General features: G+C 47.3%; 1 protein-coding gene across 1 annotated transcript in view; it reads left to right on the forward strand.

Annotated features, from left to right (window-relative positions):
• The first annotated feature begins 263 nt into the window (after positions 1-263).
• The window catches only part of TBX5 (T-box transcription factor 5), a 126,023-nt gene continuing 104,377 nt past the window's right edge, over positions 264-21,909 (forward strand). The window contains exon 1 of the mRNA XM_040577372.1: positions 264-320. The gene's annotated coding sequence lies outside the window, so the exon portion shown is untranslated. The remainder of the gene's footprint in view (positions 321-21,909) is intronic.

A 21,909-nucleotide genomic window follows, 5' to 3' on the forward strand; every position in this document is an offset into this window, starting at 1 on the left:
ACTGAAATGAGCTGTAGTGGAAATGACGTTTAATTTGGGGCTAAACCCTGCTCCCCAGGACCTAATGCCACCTGCTCAGCCCAGTGCCACCCGTGTGCTGCAGACCCAGGCTTTGCAAAAGTGACAGCTGTTATCCAGTATCAGCTGAGGGACCCAGCTGGTCCTGGTAGAATCAAAATTAAGGTGTGGAGTTGCTGGGACTGCAGGGTTTATAAGCTTGGCTTGGGGAAGGAAGGGTTTTTTCCTAAAGGTGGTGGTGTTGGAGGAGCTGCAAGTTGCAAGAGGCTGCTGAGAGGACCTGCAATGGATTCCCTGTGGAGGTAGGAGGCTATGGGGGAAGAAAAAGGGACTTGATGTAGATGAGGTGCTGGCGGTAGATGCTGTATGGCTTCTTGGCTGCTCCTTGGGAGCTATGAGGTGGATTTTTTCATGGAGAAAGTCCAGCATGTGTTGAAAATGTGTTCCTTAGTCCTTGGAGGGCTTCAGGGATTGTGTCTGCTGGTTTCTGTCTTGTGGCTGTGAGCACCCTTCAGACAAAATAGAAGGGGGCCTTGGTTTTCAGGCGTGTAACTGTGGTGGATGTGCACCTACCTAGGTTATTCTCCCTGCTGGGGCTCTACTAGACCTGTCTGTGGGATTTGAGGTAGGTCTAAGTGAGCCTAATGTGTTTTTTTCCCCAGGTGCCAATGTGTCCTTGCAGAGAGCTTGCAGGCAATCCACGGTGCCCTGAAAGTGGATGTAAAATGTCTCGAGGTGTATGCTGGGTCCTGTGTAATCAGTCTGTTGTGCTCTTTGATTTTTGGAGCCCCTTGGCTGGGGAACAAAGGGGGCGGCCTGCATTTGGGGAGGATGTTGAAACCCAGGGGTGAGTGTGGCAAAGACTGAGAGTTAGGAGTGTAGCTGGAGGGGAAGGAACTTGATAAACAAGTGCCACACTCCCTCTAGGTGGCCTGGCAGCCTTTTGTCATCCTGCCTTCATCTGCCAGCCTGGCTGGTCTGTTCAACACCTGCTTTCTTATGTGAGAAGCCCCAAAACTACTGGTGGTGTTTCCTTATTTTCAAGGACCTCAGTCAGGTAAAGCATCAATGTGTAGTTTCCCATTTCAGGCAAGGCACACCCAGCCAGTCTGGGACAGTATTCTGCTGATAACCAGTGCCACCTGGGGCTGTGTGTTCCCTAGGACAACTGTCAGTAACCAGTATGCAGGAATAGGGTAGTTTTTGGGATGGGAGCTTATGTTACTCAATACCATGATATTTTTGGTCTGAAATGGAGTAGAAACACTCCATTTCCATACTCATTTTGAAAAATTGTTCCCAGGAAATTGTGATGGACAGAGTCTTAACCTATGTTCTTTCAACTTGAAAGCAGCCTTTTGCCCCATCTAGAGAATTAATGTGGCAGAGGGAATAAAACTTGGATGGGTGTGGAGAGAAAGGTGGGATGGGTCTGTCTGATTTTATGGTGTATGTTTTTAAGCCCAGCTATTCCCCTGTTGTAGCTTTAAACTGTTGCTGGATATTCTTGTTTGCCTCTTTATGGGTGGGTTTCCCTGTGTCATCAACCTATTCCACAACAGGAGGGTTAACTTAAAAAAAAATAAAAAATGGCTTGGGAACTGAGTCACAATAAGTTTCTTGTGCTAGAGAAAGCTGTGTGAGAGCAGCCATGTGACTCAAGGGCTCCAAAGCTGGACTGAAACTTGGGCTGTTCACTTTGGATTGTCACTGCACTGGGGTGATGGGCCTGGTGGCCTCAGTTTCCTCCTCCTCATTGTAGTGTGCTCAATGTCCTGTGAAACTGGGCAGCCAGCTCCCTGTCCTGGCTTTGCAGAGTATGGGGGAAAATAACCATGAGAGCTCCTGGTTTCTCCATGAGGCTTTCCTCTTCTAGCACTGCAGAAAAACAGTGGTGTATGTGAAAATGCTGTTATCTTTGATCTAAAGATTAGGCAGTTGAAAAGCAGCAGGGAGTGGAGTGAAGACTGGTCTCCATGACCTTGGCTAAGTTTTTTTGCTCAGCTCTCTGTGCTGAGCATAAGATTACTTAGTGTGTGCAGCTCTCCTCCTACCAGTAGAAGCTGGTGTTGTGCAGGCTGTTGGTTGTGTTAGGAGTTGTGGATTTTCAGAAAGTCTCCTTTCCTGCTGGCAGTGTGGCTGTCTGGCTGTAGGAGCTTTCACAAATGCATGAGTCTTCAGCTGCAAGTAGGCCTGAATGGCAAATAGAAGGGCAAAGGCTTTAGCTGGGGCCCTTCCTGCTGGGTCTTGAGGGTGTTTGCCTTTAATGGGTCCAAGATGAACAGAAACACTATGTGGGATATATTCTGTCCCCTTGGCTATGTCCAACAGCACTCCAGGACAAGGCAGGTCTTGTTCTTTAGGCTTTGTTATACAGACTACTCTTGTCTTGGGTATGGGGATCACTGAGATAGTATTGATTGGGGAACATGAAGCCTATTTCATCTGGAAGACCCAGTTCAAGCAGCCTAGACCAAACTTCTGTCACTTGGAAATGGGAGAAGGCCTGCCCCAAACCAGAGATCTTCAAGCTGATCCTAGCTCCATCCAATTAACCTGTTGTCTGATACTGGAAAGGGATGGGTAAAATCAACCTCAACAAGAGTAGGTACCCTTCAAAGGTCAGGAGTGTTGGACTGGTGTGTAGGTACATGGATGGTGCATGCTGTAGCACTCCCTGTAGCTCACATTAGCTACTTGGACACAACGTGGGAAAAGCAGGGCTTCAATAACCATGTGTAGCTCTTGGTGTATTCCAGGAATAGTCTCAAATTTAAGAATTTAATCTTCAGAACTAGCTGGCTCATCTTTGCTACAAGGCAATGGCAATACCAGATCCTTGATCACTGAGGAAATACCTATCTTCCAGAAGGAGCAAATGGTCTGGATTAATTCTTCATTTGTTAGAAAATGTGATGTGTGTGGGAGTGAAACACAGCCCTCTAGGAAAATGCTTATGTTCCCAATAGTATAATTCTGCAATTCAGTGAAAACTAGAAGCAAAATTAATGTTACATCCACATTGGAAGCCTTTTTTCCTTCCAGAAGGGCATGGGGAAGGAACAGCACACCTGTCCCCCATCCCTTGCATAAATGCTGGCCTCCTGATGACTTACTGGTAACCTATCAGGCCACATGATGAGGGTGAACAGCAGGTGGGGAGGATGGAGCTTATGTCTCACTACTGAGGGTTGAAGAGCCAGCTGCATGGTTTACCAGCAGCAATTAGCTTTGTGGCCTCTACAATGGCACTGAGGCAGGGAACAAAGCAAGGGGAGGAGGCCAAGATCACAGCCCTGGCTACTTCAGGGCTCAGAAATCAGTCTCCTGTGCTCAGTGATGCAGTTGCCCAGGAGCACTCTGCAAATAACCTCCAGTCCCTGCTGACATCTCACTGGGGGAGAGCTGTGGAGTTCCTCATTGCTCAGGGGCAGGGCTGCCCTCTCCCTCCTGACTTGTGTCACTTAGTCTGCTGGGGCTGGCTGCTCTTGGGGCCAGGGTTTATGGGCATCAGCCCTTTGCTTTGCTGTAGTGTGGAGGAAAGCCATCAGAATTTCACTGATCTCATATTGGGGTAGCCTCATCTGGATGGGGGGATGTTTTTTTCCTAGACTTATGCAGGAATATCTTGTTCAACATAAATCTGCTTCAGGCAAAAGGAGATTTTTTTGACACTTGGCTCAGTGAAGAGAAACAGCTATATATAAATTGAACAAAATGTAATTGGAAAAAAATCGCTGCTTTAACAGAAGAATGGATGTAGAGGCCCAGAGTTGTAGGTGTTGTTCCTAACTTTGAGGAGGCAACACCTTGGAGCTAGCAGTCCTGGTCTGTCTGACTTGGCTGAGTGATGGCCTCATCTGTCAGCCTGGTTTCTTGGTGAGAGCATCTTTTGGACTAAGAAGTCTTGTGTGCTTTGTCTCTAGAGATGATAAATAGAGGAGAAAGGGGGAGCGTGTGCTGTTCCTGGTCTGCCAGTGGTGCTGGTGAGGCAGCTGGGGCGCTGCTGCTGGAGGCGATGGCTGTGCTGGAGAGCCAGGTTTGCTCTCGGATGTACCCCAGGCTCTCATAGAGCTGTGTTTGCATAAACTCCAGCTGAGCATGCTTGTGTTTGAAGAACTATATTAAAATATGCCACTAGATGGCCCCAGGAAGAAGCCCGTTCAGGCTGCGGGGCCCAAGGGACTGAGAGGCTAGGGCAGCCTCTAGCAGGCACCTGGCCTTGCTGTGGGCCTGCTCCGGGGAAGGGATGGGGCTAGCAGAGTCCAATTGCTGAAACATGAGCAGTGGGAAAGAACGAGGAAAGCTGAGGGCTCCCACATGCTCTTATCTTTCACAGCACCTTCTGCTGGGTCTTGCATCACAGGAGCGTGCAGGTGTGGTGCTTCCCTGGAGGAATGGTGTGAGCTGTCTGTTCTAGCCTGGTGTCCTATCTCCGTAGCCATCGGTGGAAGGGGTGGCTGCCTGGTGAGGCTGGCTCTATAGCCTGTGCGGAGGTTGTGGATCCAATTGCCACAGACCAAAACAGGCTGGAAAATTAGCCAGGTTTCTTGGAGTAACCCACAGACAGCACCCCATCCAAAAACAAGCTGTGTGAGGTCCCATGTGAGGGTCAGTGATGCCCAAAGCCTTGTGATGGGTGAACCACTGGTGTCTGCTGGCCTGAGAGCTGGGGCTTGGGCCCAGAGGACTGTCTTTTAGCTGGGATGCTGAAACAAGCTGTGCTTCCCTCCTAAACCATCATGTACTGCGTGGGTATGCTGGAGGCTGGCCTTATGGGGGGATACCAAATACCAAATCCTAGCTATGGCTGCCACTTCAACCAGGAACCTGGCTGGGTGTTAGAGGTCACCTGGAGGGGAAGGTGGTAGCTGTGCTAATTTAAAAGGGAGAAAATGGTCTTCTCCTGGGGCTAGGAGGGGAGTGTGGTATCTGCCATGTGCCTGTGGTCTGTACTTGAGACCTCAGTCTCTGGGGACCAGGAAGGATTTGAGTGCTAACAACTGAGCAGTGCTTCTCTAGTGCTGATGAGCTCTGAGGATTTAATGACTGGAGCTTCACTGGTGGTGGAGAGATAGGGAATATGGAGAACCTGGGGAGGTAAAACAGCAAAAGGGCCCTGCCATAGACTGTGCTGTTGTGCCTGGCCTGGTGGTCCCTCAGGAAGAGCGGACTGCTCCCTAATCTGTTTAGGAGGGGGAGCAGAGGATAAGTTGTCTACCTGTAACAAAGCCAGCTTGCTGGGATGTGCTGACACACAAGTTAGCACTGAAATGAGATCTCAGAGGCTTCGCAGTGCTGCAGGCAGGTTGGGTACTGCTGCTGAAGGCTGCAGGGCAGCCTCCCCTTGGGGCTGCTGCGGCTCCATCCCTGCCTTGCACCTCGCTGTGGGCCGGGGAAGTACCTGCTATCTTGCAGACAGGGAAGTTGCAGCCCTCTTCCCTCTGATATGGACTTCTTGTGGGGCCCCAGGCGAGCAGTGCTGCTCTTCCAAGCCAAGCTTTGCTCCGAGGCAAACTGGAGTGGATCCAAGGGTTTGTCTGGTTTCCTTTCTAGGTTTCCTCCCATGTTTAGTGGGATTAATAACACCTAAGGGTGTCAGTTAATTACTCACCGGGTTTCAAGTGCTCTGAAAAAAACTGTAACCTATTGTTTGAGTCTCCAAGATGCTGCTGTCTCCTGCCTTCCAAAGAAGGTGACAAATGTTGAAAGACCAAGAAACCTTGAATGACTTTGCTTGTTGAAGGACACAAGCTGAGGCGTCAAAAGATCCTAACTGCTGTCTGTGCCTGCTGATGACAGCAGAAACTAATGGTGCACAGGAGGGAGTAGCTATGCTCATAAGTGTGGTTTGTTTTATGAGTTGGTCAGAGAAAGCATGATAACTCTCCCACAAGACCTCTTGCTCAATCTAACAGCAAACCTGCCTTCAGATGTAAACCTCAGGGCGAGCTGTTACTTCAAATGTGGCTGTGGGCTGTCAGTGGAAAAACCCTGAGATAGAGCACAGATCTTTTTGGTGAGAAGTATGGCTTTCCTCCTATGAAATTCACACCAGTTCAAGCACAGCCTTACTTTTTGGGATGTTTTATCCACAGGGCAAATATCTGTCCCATTTTTGGTCTCAATATAGAAGTGAGCTGAATTAACACCCACTAGGAAAAGAGGTTCTGGGTAACCATGGATCAATGCAGCAGGACATTCCATCAGAAAAGGATGGCAAGCCTGAGATGCTTTGTTCAGTAGGCGGGAGCCTTTTTCCCTGCAATCTTCAACTTGCCTCTGTCCATCCTGAAATATCAATTTAAAGCTGTTGTTTTCCTCCTGGTTTCTAGACAGCATCATAAATAAAAAAAGCTGCTCACTGAATAAACTTCATCTGTGACAGATAAACCTGATATTGAGCCCTTTGGGGCTGGGGAGCCTATGAAGCTGCTATTTTGGGGTTTTGCTTGTTTAGTTCCAGTTGAACCATGGCAAGTAGCTGCTGAATCAGTGTCCTGCTGCTGTTGTGTTGATGGGAAGGGAAATGTGCTGCCTGCCACCTGCTGAAGGTCTCAGTCAGGATTTTTACCTGTGGGAGGAGGAAATTCTGGAAGGCAAAATGCAGAAGAGCAATGATTTGAGCATTTGGGGTTGGCTGAACCTGCTCTGTGGGCTGCAGGTCCTGCTGCAGCACTTCACTGTTTGCTCAGACCCCTGGTTTTGTGGGGTGGGGTAGGCAAGTGAGCCTGCCAATGCATTGCTGCAAGGACTTTACTCAGACTTTTTAGCCTGATTGCTGCTGAGTTTTTAGGTGGCAGTGGTGGTCATGGGATCCTTGTGATCTGCTTGCTAAGGGGATATGTGCTATGAATGTGCCAAGCGGTAATTGCAGGGTGCATCTTGAGGCTCTTGAATTTCAAACTTTTAGCAATGTGAGGAATTAAGTATTTTGTGGTGTGTTGGATGCAGCAGGAGGAAGTGGGTATTCTATGGGCCCTTTGGGATGGAGAGTTGCATGGGTGTCTGTGCCTGGAGGAAACTGGAGAGGTGTTGCCTCAGATGGCTCCTCGTGGCCTTATACTTTGTCATTCCCACCCTCTAGAACCAGTGTGACAGCAACTGGGCCCAGTGTCCAAGTCTATGCTGGGAGCCCTTGGAAATATCACTGGGAGGTAGGGAGGAAACTCTTGCTAAGATGGAAAATAATAAAATTGCCTGTAAATACTGGCTTGGCTGCACCAGAGGACCCTGCTGCATGGCTGCTTGTGCAGCTGGTGCTGATGTTTCTTGTTTGGCTCACCAGGGTGGGGAGGTCTGGGGCAGGAGAGGAACAGGCTGTGCTGGCCCCGTGTGGCTGAGCTGTGCCTGGGCTGGAAGAAGGAATGCTGATCTCTGCCAACAGTGCTGCTGGGGCCACGGCTTCCCAAACTGAGCTGCTCCCAAGCTGGAGTAGCATCGGCTCAGCTTCTGGAGGAGCTTGGGGAGAAAGCTGCTCCCCTCCCACCCATGAACTGAGGGTAGTTTTGCTTGGGAGGGGTCCTGTCTTTGTGGGTTTCTCAGGATGGGATGCAACCTCCACCTAATGCCACATATCCCTGTCCTCCTGAACCCCATCCTGGGGTCAAGGTAGGGGAGGAATGGGTCTTGCTTGCCCTTCTCCCCTGAAATGTGTAGAAAGCTCGTCCATGGGCTGGTTGTAAATCAGTATGCATGAGGAAGGCAATTTTCTGCGAGTGAAACCTGCCCTAACCAAGCCCTGGGGAGGGAGGAGAACAGCAAGTGTCAAGGTGAGACGGAAGAGCAACAGAACGAGATTTAATTTCCTTCCCAATAATTTTCTCAAGCTGTATAACTTTCCTTATTTAAAATAAATACTCCCTGAAAACACATTCTGTGTCAGTGGCCCTGTGAAAACACCCCAGTCACAACCTGTGCCTGTCCTTTGCTCACAGCCTCAGCCAAAAGCCAGCAGTTTTACATTTTGCTCTATTAACTTGAGCTGTAAATTTCCTTGTGCAAAGTCTCCCAGGCTGTGGAATGAATTTAAGTAAACAGGGTGTACAATAATAGACTTGTGTTAGGGCAGGTTTTTCAAGTGGCCTGCAACTCCTAGAGTAAGTTCTTCTAAATCTCTCCCTGTTACATTGGAGAGTGTGAGCCTGTCCAGAAGGTGGAGGAAGTTGTAGAAAAGGCCTTGCTAACTATCTCTGGTGTCCCATTTGACATCTCGTCATTCAGAAAAGAGGATTCAGTTTGATAAAGAATTCATGTGAGATGATCTCTTGCCTGGCATTTCATCCCATTTTGTTTATTTTTCTTCAAGTTACTGTTTTTCTCAGTGAGAGCATCTGTGTAAGATGCCTATACGGGCTTTGAATTCCCCCACTTTTATCCTACAATGTGCCAAATGTAGACTCTATAACCAATTTTCAGAATGGGCTTTGAGTGTCTTCCCTGAAAAGGTACCCAAAATAGTTTGTTGCTTTGTAGAGTAGATTATTTCCATAAGAGTTTTCTCTTGGGAAAACAGTAGGGGCTCTTCCTATAGGAAGCTGCTGGAAAACATTACCTCTTCAGGCTAGTGGGCATCATTGCTTTGAGAATCCTAAAATTCTGCCTGCTCTGTGTATAGAGGTGCTGTGCATTTTTCCATCACACTGCTAAGGAATCAGAAGGGGTTCTGGGGAGGTTATGAGGTGTTTGTGTTTCCTGCTGAGCCAGGAAAGCATCTCAACTAAGAGTGCAACCTACTTATCTCAGATCGTTGTCCAATCTTCAGTGAAAAGCAGGCTCAAGATGAATGTGATCCTGAAGGTTGCAAGTGAAGAAAGACTGATCCCACTTTGCAAGCTAGGCAGTTTTCCTACTTGATGCTTCTGAAGTGGTTTATTGCCCCCCCCCCCCCCCCCCCCCGAACTTGCTGTTAAGATGCAGATAGTTTGTACATCTGGTTGGTACCTTTGAGTTTCCTTGTAAAAGGTACTTGATCATCAGATAGAGTGGAAAGGAACTTCTGGCTTAATAGACAGCCCTTTCCTGAAAAAAGAAGGTTGTAAGCAATAACTTGGCATGAAAGCCCACAAATAGGGGTTTCTTTAGACTCCCCTGAGCTTGGCTATGTTGTCTGGTTATCTAACCTTTCACCAGCTGCCTCTCGTAAAACTGCAGGCAAAGTGGCTCTGACTTCTGCTAAGCTGCAGGGGGGAGGAAAAAAAAAAAAGAAACATCTTTAAGGCCCTTCTCCAGAACTCACTAAAACCAATGGAAAACCTCTGAGTCCAGGGGATATTGGATCACTTCCAAAGCATGGGGAACACTGCAGAGAGGTTGAGCTCAGCTTGTGTTAGATCCAGGAGCCAAGGGAATCTCTCAGCTCCTGGGAGTACAGAAGTCTCAGCAAGTCTGGATCTTAGGGCTTGGTGAGTGGCCCAAAGTGATACAAGTTGGGATTTAGGGGATAGAAATAAATCCTCATCTACTGGGTGTACTTCAGCAGTTTATGAATGGGACATTTCCTCTGGGTGATTTGGTTTATCCTCAAAGGTAAAAGAAGAGTGAGAACCTTAGTGACTGATGCTTCATGGCCACTGCTACTGGCCTGACAATACATCTATTTTCTTCCTCTCAGGGAAAAAGTATTTGGGCCCCAGACTCTCCTTTTCCCCCAGTAGGCAAGTGATACTGCAACAGGGCTCAACTTTGGTGCTTTTGTAGTAGTTGGCTCCAAAAGATAAATGTTCTTGTGGGACTCTGTGGTTCTGGACCTGCAGTGTAAATGTCAGCGTAAGAACAAATACGTCTAGCTGAATGCAAAGCTTTTTAGGTAAAATGAAGTGTTTGCTTTGGCATTCAGAGGCATGGAGATGCTGCAGATGGAAAACTGCCAATTGGCTGATCATTAGCTACTGAATCATAATGTACAAGTGTACTGTGAGCCCCTGGTTTTCCTTTCTTGTCAAACTTTACAACTGGCTTTTTTTTTTGAGGAGGGGGAATTCTCATGGTTTTAAGCAAATCACAACTGACTCAGCCTAAGCCCAAGGGTAGAAAGGCAAAGGCTCGATGGATTAAGTGTCCTGGAACAACTGGCTACACAGCCCTTTCTTGTTTTCTGGCTGTGAGGATTGTCCTTTTGATCAGATTCTTTTCCCTACTGCTTTCCGGGTTGTAAACCAGATTAGTCATGGCAGGGTGGCAAACAATTAATAGGGTGGGAGGTTAAGCCCTGGGAGTGTGAGCAGTGGCCCCTGGGGGGTGAATACACCCTGGTGGCCAGGCAGAGAAGGGAGGACACCTTACATGAGGCCACCTGCCATTTATGTGTTGGTGTTTGGGAGTGTTGATAGCTTAAGACCACTACAATAATCTCTGTAATCTGCTCCTATGTGTTCCTAGCTGTCCCTATTAGATGTAATCAGGCAGATCCTGACTGACTTCTGTGGTTCTGACTCTTGCTGTGAGGCTTGGACTTGTGTCCAGGAGAGGAAGGTGCAATTTGGACACTTGCCGTTTCCCCCATGTATCTGACCCTCACCTCTTCCTGCCTCTGCTGCCAAGGTCATGATTACCCCCAGGGTCCCCTGATGACTGGTCTCGGAGGGCTTTGGTTAACTGTTGCTTATCTCCTTGTGTCCTAATGATTCCCACTGAAAGGTGTTTTTCTTGCTGCTCTGGTCATACAAAAGTTCAGGGAAGAGGGAAGAAAATGAGGTTTTATTACAGGCTTATGAAACTGAAATGCTGCTGCTACTTGTCAGGTCCTTGGGGACTGCAGGGAGGTGGGTTGCCAACCCTAAGGTGACAAGGCAAAGGCCTCCAATGCAAAAGCATCCTGATTCTGGTCAGCTGTGTGGCAAGGGTGAGCAGGAAGGGCAGTGGTGTGCACAGGAATGCCACAACCCTTTGCTCATCCTTGTCTGTCCCTCAAGTTGAAAGCATTTATGTCCATCATGATGCCTGGTTGTCAGGCCACTTTTGAAGGCCAGCTAGGGTTGTACCTTGCCCAACAACTCCTGTAGCTTCGAACAACCAGTGCAGAATTATCTATCACCAAAGGTGACATCATTTGCAAAGGATGAGACAACTATGAGCAAATGTTGGCTGCCTATTGCTTGCCCAAGTTCACTGAAAATGTTATCTTAAACACTTTAAAATATTTTAAAGCAATAAACTTGCAACATAATCTGTTTGGGTGGAGTCCTGAACCTGTGCAATCTCTGCTGGAGCTACTGAGGGATGTTGTGTGAATATACAGGTTTATTTGCAATGAGCTGATTTGCATGATTAAGGTGGTGTGTGAACACAGCTGCTGCTTGGTGCATGGCTTTTGACATGAGCAGCATTACACCAGGAGTGAAATTGGCCTTCCCATATTGTTGCCAGTTGCAAGTATTTATCATCCACCTGTGCTCTGATTTAAGTGAGTGTAAATCCCAAGTAACTCCATTAACATCAATAAAGCTGCTTGGAGAGATCCCTATCTGAATTGCGTGCTGAAGACTTCTCATGTTGCTCCTAGCTATGCAGGTGCAGGGATGTGGTTGGGTTCAGCTGGGAAACATGATGCTGCCATCCAAGTGTGTGTCTAGCATGCAAACAAGAAAATGCTGAGCCAAAACCACAATGCTCACTTAAAGGGATGCTACCAAACTTTTTAACAAAAGCTTTCTTTGCAGTCTTAAATAGGTGGAATTTCTGAAGGGTGTTTCCCTGGTCATGTGGAGGGGAAGAAATTGGCCTGCTCCTTTGTGGTGGAAGGGACAGTGGGGAGGGGAAGATGGGTTGGTCCCAGATCAGTTTTGAGGGATGATGGGGGGGGAGATGGGTTTCTATTCCTCATTTATCTCCTCTGCCTTCACTGTACCTATACCTTCAATGACTGCAAGGACAAAGAACAGTAACTTGCTCTTCAGCGAGTGTTTTTTTTCATAGTAGAAATTGTGGAAACTAGAAACACAGGGAGCAATGTTGATGGCATGGGGTGGAGCAGTGACACCTTGCACTACTGTACTTCAAGAGTCAGAGGAATTGGTGGTTCTGTTGCTACAGAAATGGTAAACTACCTTTAAAAAAAGCTATCACAGTGATACTGGAGAGCTCGTGGATAAGCTCTCCTCCCAGTGCATCTGAGCTGGTGGCTATGAACCCAAACCATTTGGGGTGGGTAGCTCTTGTCAACAACTTGATATACTACTGGACTCATATACACATGGACTACACTGGACTACACATGTTCTGAACTTCATTAACTTACAACAGTAATTTATTGGTAGGGAAAATGGAAATTTTTGGGTCTCTTGGCAATTCCACAAATTTAAAGTGCAAAGCATATTGTTTGGGATTGGTTTTGGAGCATGGAGTGCAGCTTTACTGGCTCTAGTGAGATTTCTCCTGATATTGTAGAAATTAGAACAGATCCAGAGAAGGGCCATGAAGATGATTAGGGGCTGGAGCACTTCTCCTATGAAGAAAGTCTGAGAGAGCTGGGGATGCTCAGCCTGAAGAAAAGGCTTCAGGGAGATGACATTGTGCCCTTTCAGTACTTACATTACTTACATAAAGATGGAAAGACATTTTTATATGGGCAGACAGTGATGGAACAGGATGCCCAGAGAAGTTGCAGATGCCCATTTCTGGAGGTGTTCAAGACAAGGTTGGACAAGGCCCTGGGCAACTTGGCCTAGTGGGTGGCATCCCTGCCCATGGCAGGGGGTTTGGAACTAGGACGTCTTTGAGATCCCATCCAATCCAAGCCATCCATATATGAGAACATAAGGGTTGGAAGCATAGCCTTCAAGGTCAGTGTATGCACTGGTTCATTTTTGGAAATGTTTTTACTTTGGGCACTCCATCACTTAGCTAACATATGTGTAGGGGAGCAAAAGGATAGTTGACCAACTTAGCATGTGTTTTGGGAGGTAAGGTAGTTGGTTCCTTGGAGTGAAAGGTGACATCTCATGTAGACCTGTAGCATCCTGCTGTTTGCTCTCTGTTGCTGGCCAGGTGGACGAACACTTGTTGCATGCTCTCTGGGGGCAGCCTAGGGAGGAGGAAGGGGATGGTCAGACCCTGAGGAGATGGTGCAGCTGTCACCGAGGCTGTATGCACTCCTGGGCATTGCTGCTGTCTGTGCAGTTCACCTGTGTCCTCCAGGTCTCCCCTTATCTTTGGTCAATTTATGTTCAGACATTTGGAAATGGCAATGTGGGGTAGATCACCTGACTCCATATTTTACCACCTTTGTCTTAATAGTAACTTGTCCTGAGTTGACAAAAAGACCAAGTGCAACACCTGAACCTCCAAAATCCAACTATAACCCTCCTCATACCCTTCAGCCCATAGACAGCTGTAATACTGTCTTCGGCATGAGCACTGTGCGCGCCTTCAGGCTGTAACCCTTGGGGTCGGCCGTTATTTAATGCGATGCGGTGTTGGAATATGTCAGTTTGGTTATGATACTCATCTGCCCTGAAGCAACCGGTGCGGGAGTTGCAGTTCAGGTGCCTCATGTGCTTGCTTTCCATGAACAGCTTTCCCACCTGCTCCACATCTCCCATGGCAGACCATAGCTGTAGGTCTCCATTGGGTATTCTGGCTGGTTTTTCCCACAGGCTAATGCAAAGTGCCACAGGAGCTGGAAGCTGGCAGGAGTCTGGGGGGGGGGGGGGGGGGGGGGGGGGGGGGGGGGGGGGGTGGGGGGGGGGGGGGGGGGGGGGGGGGGGGGGGGGGGGGGGGGGGGGGGGGGGGGGGGGTGGGGGGGGGGGGGGGGGGGGGGGGGGTGGGGGGGGGGGGGGGGGGGGGGGGGGGGGGGGGGAGGGGGGGGGGGGGGGGGGGGGGGTGTTGCAGGCAGCTTTCCTTGGGATAAGGGTGGAGCGGCTGCTCTTGTAGAAATGCCACTTCCAAGGGGGTGTGAAGAAGGGGACCATTAAAATGAATTCCTTCCAGCCTTAGCACTCCTGTAGGTGTACACAGGTTTTCTAAAAATAGCCTTCTGTGCTGACTGAAAATGGGATGCCCCAGGCGTTTGACTCTGTGCAGCTCCTGTCCTCCTTTCCCTGCTTTTGAAGTTGAATGCTTATGGATGTTTTCGAGCTTATCGTAAACCCATCACAGCTGGCAGTGCTCCACTGTTCCAGGGTTGAGGGTTTTCTTTCTCAGCCTCCACCCATGCATGTAACTTCTCAGGAAAGATCACGTTAACTCCTTTGCCTTCCTTAGAGAAGACTGTCACTTTTCCATACCTTAAAGCTCATGCTTAGCATTTATTTCACTGAGAATTTCCCACCTTCGTAAGAACCTCAGACACTGGCTGTGCCCTTGATCTCAGCGGCTCCTTCCCTGTGGCAGACTGGTTCTCGTGGCCTTTGGTGTCTCCTCTAGACCCTTAAGCTTGTCCTGGAGGGTTGGACTGGCTTGTGAAGGGATGTTATTTCTAGGAGTTGTTCTGTTTGAGGCATTTCTCTTCTGGAGATCACAAGGAGAGGCTTGAAGTCAATACCTGCTGGTATTTAAGGAAGGAGCTGTTGCACCATCACCAGCAGCTGAAGGTGTCCTCCATGTATGTGGGGCTGTGTTGTGGAGCACATCAGGGACAAATCTGGCTGGGGGAATAACCTGGCAAAAGGAAAAGGTGCTTAGAAAATGTGATTTGTTTCATAGCATGGCCCTGCAAGTGTGAGGCTGGTGTGGAAGCTGGCAGGTAGTGATCCAGCTGGTTGTTGCCACCAAGAAAATGTGGGTGGAATAACTGATTGACTCAACTTCAACAATAGGTCTGTGCTGAAATGTCTGGGGTGTGCATGTGAGCTCAAGGCTGTAACCACAGACAGCTGGAGGCTGGGAAAACACTGGGAAAGATGTGTGGGCCCATTATGCCCCTGGGTGTGGGCTGTTGGCCTGGCTGGAGGCAGGGTGCTTGTCTGGAGGGACCTTGGGTCTGACTTAGAGCTGGGTTTAAGGGTGCTGTTTTATAACCTGTGTTTCAAGGAGTTAAGAACTGGTTTCTGCAGAGGTGCGTGCTTCCAAGTGGATTACAGCAAGGTCTGCAGAGCTCACCTGCTGTGTGCACAGCTCTGTGGGTGGAAGCTGTGCAGGAGCTGGGATGTGGGCTGGCCACAGCTGCAATAGTCTGGTGAAAGCAGTTGGGCTCTCCCTAGTGCCTGTCCACAAATCTTTAGCTGGTGCCCAAGGCCAGCAGGTCTGTTGGCCCTCATTTGGGAAACAAGCAGACAAAAGCACCCCAGGCAGGCAGCACAAGCATGGGTTTACCTTTTTAAAGCAAATTTTTCTGAACAGGTTGTGTGGACACTGGGCTGCTTCCCCACTGAGCATCTGGCACCCATACAAATGAATGCTTCTGGATTGCTGGAATGCTTCAGGTCCCTTCCCTGGAGTTGGGAGTGGGATTTCACCACAACTGGTGCCCTGAATCTAGCTTGCAGCCTTAAGGCTGCCAGCATCTGCACACAGGGGCACATGGCACTTGCTATCATGCTTCTGTCATGGGAGCCTTTGAGGAGAGATGGGCAGCAGAGAAGTAGAGATGTGCAAGGTGGTCTTCAGTGAGTTTATTACTAAAAGGTGCTTTGTATTCCTGAATCCAGCTGAATGCTCTGGGACTTGAGGAATTCAAATGCTCTTTGGCTTTGATTTCCACTTGGTGAAAAAGGAAAAGCAGTGGAGCAAGAAAGCTTTTCATTTAAGGAATAAGTCTGAGGTTTCAAAAATCCTTCAAATAGGGCTAGGTAAAAGGTGAAGACAGCAGGTGGGGTTATGACCAACTGCAGGGGGTGATATTTTGGAGGGGCTGCTACTTCCCACACCATGCAGGGAAGGGGCATCCTTGCAGTGTCAAACATACAGCCCTGCTCCATCCTGCAGATGCATGAGATAAAAGTGCAGCAAGAAGGGGATGCACAGGAGGAGGAGACCCCAAATTAGCTTACTTCACATGTTTTCAACCATCTGTGTTGCTTGAGATGAGTGATAGATTAGTGACTTGCACAGCTCTGCCAGACCCTGTTACTGTGGCCATGAGCCCAGTGTCCCTGTAGAGATGGGTGATGCCCATGGTGTAGGGCTCCTTTGTCCAGGGGAGTTGAAGGCGCTGGCTTTCCTGGAGTGCTGTCAGTGTGAGTTCTTAATGAGACAGTAAAATTCAGAAACATGTGCTTCGAAACAGCTCGTCTTTCTAAGAGCATTGCTCTCTAGGTCAGGCTCACAGATAACATCAGTGCTTATAGTTAAGGGAAGAATGTATTTGGTGGATGGTGCATTGCTAACAAGACAGATAAATAGCAATCCATGTAGACAGAGGTAATTAAGTGACAGCCACACTGACAAATAGCTAAATAACTAGATGGGGCGACTTGCTAATGAAATGAGTATAGATATATGGACATGCAAGATGGGGGGAAAATGACAGAAATATGAATCTGGCGTGTTACCAAAAGGTGCATGCAGGCTGCTCTGTGATGGTTGTTAGTCAAACAAGGCTTTGTGCTCTAAATCATGAGGTTGTTACTGATTGCAAAGACTTTCTTTCCTGTGGCTAAATGTGGAGTTGATCCATAACTGGGGTAAGATTGCAAATTCCCACCACTCCAAGCAGAAAGAGGCAGAACCAGCCAGCTAATTCCAGTCCTGTGCCAGGGACTATGAGCCAAGGAGCAGAGGGCCTTCAGGGCAAGGAGATGTGTGCGTAATTTAAGGAAAAATCTAGGAAATGGCTCTCCTGTGCTTCAGCCTTGTTCTGCCTTAGTGCAAAGTCAGGGGCAGTTTGAGAGTGTTGGAAGTGGGCTGAAGTTGGAGTGTGGCAAGGCAGGGCTAGGACCAAGTTGTTTTGTTCCCTGTGAGTACCCCCAAATGATATTGAAGTGGAAGGACAGCCCTAAAAGTGGTGCCAACAGCTATTTAAGGGTGAAAATCTGCTGTGCATCAGTCTCTCCAGACCCTAAGCAAGGGAAAGCTAAGCTTCTTTGCTTCTGCAAAGTGCAAGAATGGTTACTAATGCAAGAATGGTTACTACTTAGACAAATATAAATTTATTTAGACAAGTGTCGCTACTTAGACAAATGTGAATTTATTTCAGCTCTTATTTATCAGCCTTGCTTGTCTTGTTTTTTTTTCCCCCTATTCCATATGCTGAGATGTCTGAGGATGCCTTGGATTTGAGTTTGAGCAGTATCAGTTGACTTTGGAGCAGATTCTGTTCACCTCATGATACAGTTAGTCATAAAATGCTTGTCAAAGATAACATCAGTCCTTAGTCACTGTGCTTACTCTGTTTGAGTAGACTGGTGCTTTGTGAGAACTTATTTGTGCCTTTGCAGCCTCTGGTTGCTATACAACTGACTACCTAGAGCTATCTTGCACATTTGGCTGTTTTTAGGGGAAAGAAAAACAGGGCCCCAATTTGGTGCTATTTATAATTGGAGCTTGGGGTGATTTCTATGACTTAATGGAACAGACACACAGTGCTGTCTGCTTAAACTTCATGTGCTCAGGGTGGGAAAAATGATCCTTTAATATGGAAATTAGGTGATACTTTTCCACAAATAGCTTATGGGGCATGTTTGGAGGGTACCCATTAGTCTTCATTAATTTGATGTCTTGGAAATTGGGGTGAAGAGGTGCACAGGAGGTACACATGTGGGAGGAGTTGGGGTAGCGAGCTCAGTAGCATGTGTACCCTGCTCCTTTGTGCAGCTCAACATTAAAAGTGGTGCCTGTTGGGACTTGAATTTGAGTTTTATGAAGGGGTAAGATGGAGGAGGCGGAGAGAAGTAGGCAAGGTAACTTCCCCAGAGGCAGCGTTTCTGCTTAGAAGCCTATTTGTTTCGGTGTGCTCTGCCCTCCTCGAGATTAATTTACAATGGTGGGGAAGCTTTTGAAGGCTGTGTAATGCTACAAGCCACATGTCACTTTGTGTCCTGCAGGAAAGGCAAAACAAATAGCATCTCAAATTGTTCTAAAGATGGAGACTTGCCTGCCAGCCTGTATGGTCGTTTGCATTTCCAGGGAGGAAAATCAGCAGGTGTAAAACACCCTCTGCTTGTTTGGAAGCTTTGCACCAAGGGCTTCTCTGCTTGGAGCTGGGCTGTGCAGTGTAAAAGGCTTGTTGGGGTCTGTGCTGCTAAAGGATTCCTTTCCCAGCTGTGCCCAGGTTGAGCCCTGGTCATGGTGATGCCTCAGGCTCTCAGCTGGCATGTGAGCATTGAGCATTAAATACTACTGCTTGCAGGGAGTGAAGAATGAAGCAAGAGCAGTCTCTTGCACCTCTCTGAGAAGGTTGCTATTGCTTTGATTGCATGCTGCACTGAGATGAAATTGGTTTTGGTGGCTTCTCTGGGTCAGGAGCTCCCTGCCATCTGCTCAGCCACTGCTCTGCAGGGTGCTGTCTGCTCAGATTGTAACCCTTGACAAATGGATGAATGCTTAGAAACACCTCTCTCCAACTTAACATTTTTCTCCCTTGGTTTTGCTTCATTTTTAATTCCTATCTAGACCAAGATCTGGGTGTCCAACTGCCAGACAGGCTGGGTTCAGAGGAAGATGTGAGGTCATGCTTTATAGCTTAAGGATTTTTCCAATGTAGCCTTCAGATCAGGGAGTGTCAAAGCCCAGCTCTTCATGCCTTGAACACCTCTCCCACTTAATCTCTAATTAAGACCATTCAATTAAGATGGTGTAAATTTTTCCTGTTACTTGGTTCAAAGATGAAAATAGTGGATGCTGTGCCTTGTTCATCTCTAGAATATGTAGCGATGTCCTGAGGTGTCAGACTAAAGCTGCAATAGGGTTTTTCAGCCCACGCTTGTATTGTTCACTGAAAGATTGATGTGTGGTTGGAACAGATGAAAACTCAGTTTTCCTGCAGTAGCTGGACCTCCTCTGGGCCATGCTGCATTATTGTATAATAGTGCATCAGGATTTGCTTCCTTCCTCTTGGTGCCTTTTCCAAAATCCCGTTAATGCTGGAGCACAGAGTAAAATGTGAGTGGAGGCATGTATAATGTGTGCCACAAGTAATGTAAGGCTTGCTAACTGCCTGAGTGCAGAATTTAGGTGTTTAATCAATATGTAAGGTACAGTGCAATAAACCACCTGAGTTACAAAACAGACTGGCATGCATGTGCTTTTTCACAAACTTAGTCAAAATTTGCCTGCTGTGTTGGCACAGGCTGCTTTATTTTAGAGTAGTGCTGGGAGCAGCAGTGAAATCTGTGTTCTCAAACTGACCATAAAGCAATGATTTATAAATCCAGGATGCAGATTTTTTTTATCTTCAGTGGCTCATTGTGCCTCTGAGATGGATCTGATGCATACTGTCCTGACCTCTTCATCTTGTATCTTTCTGGTGCTGTTGAAGAGCAGACTTTTTTTGTGCCAAGCATAGTAAATGCATGACCCATGCCCTAAATCCTGCTGCATTCATGTCAGAACACAGTTAATGTTTGCAGAATTTTGATGCCCAAATAAATTGTGCAGGGTATTAAACTACTGTCATCTTGCCTTTCAGTGAGGATGAAGCTGCTTATCCCCTTTCTTTTACACATGCTTACTTTAGGTGTAATATTAGGTGTAACATGTTCAGTAAAGAAAAGGAATTATATCTCTGTGTAAGACCTCTACAAAGGCCAAATTATGTGGTATGGAATAGAGGTGGAAATACTACGTATTACTCTTTGCTCTGGAATATTTAAGTCACTCCATTAACTGAACTGGGTGTATTTCATAGCATGTTTCCCCTTCAAGTTACGGGGATGCTCCTCTCATCAGAGAGCTTACAACCCAGATTAATGGTGCAAAATCCACCTGTTATGGCAGACACACATCCCTAACTAACATTGCAGGACCATAAGTGATAATCCTTCATGAGTTTTTCCCATCATGTGAAGAAGAGGAAGGGCCGAGATGCACACTTGGTGGAGAAACATGGCTGCAGAGGTCATGGGCTGGTGTCTGCAGCTGTGTCATGGACAACTGGCAAATACAGAGGAAAATGGGATTCCTGCTGAAATAGGACTGGCTGTCCAGACTCTGCAAACAAGCTGCTGGCTTTGTTGCACAGCCTTATTTGGAGTCCTCGGTGGCACAGCCATATCTGCCTGTTCGCTGCGGGTGCTGAAAGTTTTTGCAGTGCTGCTCTAACACTGAGATTGCAGGAGGAAAGGGATCAGGTGCAAATGAGTGAGCAAGTTGGCAGAAAATTTCTCATTGCATTTTCCTTAGAGCAAAAACAATTAGCTCAAATGTGGAGCCTTGGATAAGCCCAAATTCTCTTTAGGGATTTGAAGGTATATTGTAGGACTTTTGCAAAAGCAGCACCCAGGTTATATCTCAGCCTTTCTACAGGCTGGTGTGAAAACTTTTATGCGTGGATTCTGTTTCAGCTTGAAGGGAACACTTTCTCAGAGTGCTGGTTTAAAATACAGCAGTGTTGGCACTGGAGCTCACCTGTGAGGTGTGTGAGCTGTGGGTGTGTTCCCCATCAGTGACAGCTTGTTACTGTTTTATTGTCTAGAATAGGGATGGGTAACTCTTGTGGAATTGCCAAGGCTTAGCAAAAAACAATAGGTTCTTCTGTCAAAAGAAAAATGTATGAAACTAACCAAAACTCTATTGAAGGCTGATTTCCCTTTAAAATGCAGAAATTCCAGCACTATAACTGTGCCCTGTTGGTTTTGAAATCCCTCCTTTGTTGGGCAGTGTGTCATGCTGTGAGATGTGATGGTTTTGCAGGACTCCTTGCATGGTCTGTGCATTACAGGGGAAGAAAAACGGATCTGGTCATGGTCCACCAATCTCCATCTGTGTAAATATCCTTCTCTAGGTGATGAGAAAACATTATTAAGACTTGAGGTCCCTCTCTTTGTCAGGTATATCGTGTCCAGTTATCTTCCATAAAATGCTTTTGAGTTTAATCTCTCAGCTCATCTCTAACGCCCATCATTCCTTGCAAAACACGTAGCTGTAGATTCAGTAGCAGATGATGGAAACAGGAGTGCTCTGCACCGAAGTGACTTCTAGTCAAATGTACCTTCAGTGCTGGGGTTTACTGCTCCTATTTTGCAAAAGCCATTAATCATAAAAACTTTGCACATAGGTAGCACTCACCTGGAAACTCTCTGGGCTCCAGCCTCATTTATGTGGTACTCTTGGTTCTTTTGATATTTTCTGGCACTAATAATGCCTGGCAAGCACACAAATTGATAGAATAGTCTTTGAGAAAAATGGACCCAGGTGATAGCTTCAGCCTGTTTAGTTATGTGTTGGGGCAAAATGCAAAGGCGAAATACCTGTGCCATGACTGAACTGGTAGTACTGTTACTGCTTTGAAGATATCTGCAAGATATATCTAGGGAGTTGGGGATAGGATTCATTTTCTAGGAACTCCATAAACAGCTTGAAGTGTTCAGCAGATGGTATGGCTTACGACACAATGTTGAAACTGAAGATCTCTACAGCGTTATGGGGAGAAGAAGATTTAAATTGCATGGCTATTAAGAAGCTCATAATTCCAAACTGCTACCCTGCTGCTCAATCCTAGAAACACAGCTGAGCTGGCAACAACAGTGACTTTGGGTAAATTGCCACCTTCTCGTGGCAGGTAGTGGGCTCTTCCATGGGAGGTGGTCGAAGCTCCTTCAGCCTGCTCACCTCTGTCCATGCACTGGTGGGAAGCAGTGAATCCTCACTTTGCTTTAGTTTCCTCATATTTAGACCACTCGCAGCTCACTTAGAGGAATCAGGAGATAATTAGTGTTTATGAAACTCCTGGGGATTGTGCAAAACAAATTTAAAGGAGTTGTGCCAGAGTACTGACAATATTTACACAACATCTGAAGGCTGCCTGTGTTGGGCTTTATTGTAAGGAAATGTGTGGGTGCCAGAACTTAAGCAACT

The sequence above is a fragment of the Cygnus olor genome, chromosome 17, assembly GCF_009769625.2.
Source record: "Cygnus olor isolate bCygOlo1 chromosome 17, bCygOlo1.pri.v2, whole genome shotgun sequence".
NCBI classification, from domain to species: Eukaryota; Metazoa; Chordata; class Aves; order Anseriformes; family Anatidae; genus Cygnus; species Cygnus olor.